At 37.8% G+C, this 1,702-nt stretch overlaps 1 protein-coding gene across 1 annotated transcript in view; it reads left to right on the top strand.

The window, feature by feature from the left end:
- Tmem229a (transmembrane protein 229A) overlaps positions 1-1,702 on the top strand; it is a 5,249-nt gene that overhangs the window by 398 nt on the left and 3,149 nt on the right. The gene's annotated exons all lie outside the window — the stretch shown is intronic.

The raw sequence follows: 1,702 nt of genomic DNA, 5'->3' as shown, positions 1-1,702 counted from the left end.
TCTGCATCTTGTACAGCAATTAACCACTAAGAAAAAAATATACAGTGTATTATTTGTTGAAACTGTACTTTCGATTTGATTTGAAACTGTCTCAGTGCTATATGTTTATCAATAAAACTTTGAAAAGAAAAAAAAAAGAAACACACGGAAGGTTTATATCATATTTTTGGTCACCCATTAACTTTTAGAAACTAACTATATTACTATATGCAATTATATATTTCTGAAGAAGAACCATTTTAGTGTTAACCTTTTATTAGAAGTAGTGAAAAGATAAGAAAGAAAAAAAAACAGTTGCCTAGAGTATCATAAAACAAGTATTCAGATTTCGACTCCTTAAAATCAAGAGTTCAAGGGCTGGCAATATAGCTCAGCAGAGATAGCTCACCGCCTGCTTAGGCAAGTGCAGGGACAGGGGTTCGATCCCTAACATCACATGCCATGCCGTCCCTGTTCCCAGGGCACGATGAGCCAGTGACAGAGTCTAGGCATGGTGTCGCACACCTGTAATCCCAGTGCTGGGGAGGCTGAAAATAAGAGGTCCACTATGAGTCTGAGCTGCATAGAGAGACCCTGTACCAAATATATTTAAAACAAAAACAAAAAAACAAGAGTTGGACAAAATTTGTCATTGTAGTTAGTGCTAATGATGAAATGAAGCAGAAGCAAAAGAATATGTATGGAAGAAACAAAAATGGATGTTGGGCAATGGACTTGGGGAGATTGTGTTTTATTTTTCTGTGGGTGAAATAATACAAATATATAAATGCCCTTCCATGTCCTTATAGCATGCAAAATTGCATTCCAAGGAAAATTTATTTTATGAAATACTGCACACCTTCCCTTTGGCTGAGTATGAAAATGAACATTTTGTTGTGTTAATATCTACTCAGGTTGGGCATGCTGATGCGTACTTGTTTATCCCAGTACTCAAGAGGCTGAGGCAGGAGAATCACTGAGTTTGAGCCCAGCTAGGGCTACAAAGTGAGTTCAAGGCCATCATGAACTGCACAGTGAAACCCTAAAAGAGACAAAAAGAAAATTTTTAATATATTTACTCAGTGAAAGTTCTTATTTTTTATGCAATGATGCCATTGGGCATGCTGTGAGGGTTTTAATAATAATTGAAGTACTTCCCCAAAGTAAATAGGCTACAACTTACTAATATCTTAAAGCATGGAACATTATAGTTTTAGGAGATAGCTAAAAGTCATCTTGTTCAGTCACCAGTAATTATTTTCAAATCGTCCAGGAAAATGTCCAGTTGCACTCTTGTATAGGTCATTGTACTCACTCACATTTGTCAGACCAATTCTGTTAGATTCTTTTTTTTCAGGCTGGTGAGTTAGCTCAGCAGACCAAGCATCTGCTTAGGCAAGCTCAGGAACCCAGGTTTCATCCCTGGCACCACATGCCTTTCTGGCCCCACCCCTGTGAGTGATGAGCTGGTCACCAAGACCAGGCGTGGTGGTGCATTTCTGTAATCCCAGTGCTGAGGAGGCTGAAAACAGGAACATCACTTCAAGTCCAAGCTGTATAGTGAAAGCCTGTACCAAACAAATACAAACAAATAAATAAATATTCTTTTTTTCCTGTGGCTTATTTTGTGAAAATTTTCCTAAAATCAAGACTCACATTTATGCCATTCATTCCCTTATCCAAACTTCGCATCCACAATTAGAGGACCCAAAGTTAGAAAGTT

This window comes from Octodon degus, unplaced genomic scaffold (assembly GCF_000260255.1).
Source record: "Octodon degus isolate 3935 unplaced genomic scaffold, OctDeg1.0 scaffold00170, whole genome shotgun sequence".
Classification (NCBI taxonomy): Eukaryota; Metazoa; Chordata; class Mammalia; order Rodentia; family Octodontidae; genus Octodon; species Octodon degus.
Note: the sequence above shows the minus strand (reverse complement) of the source record. Positions and strands in the feature narration are given on the sequence as shown.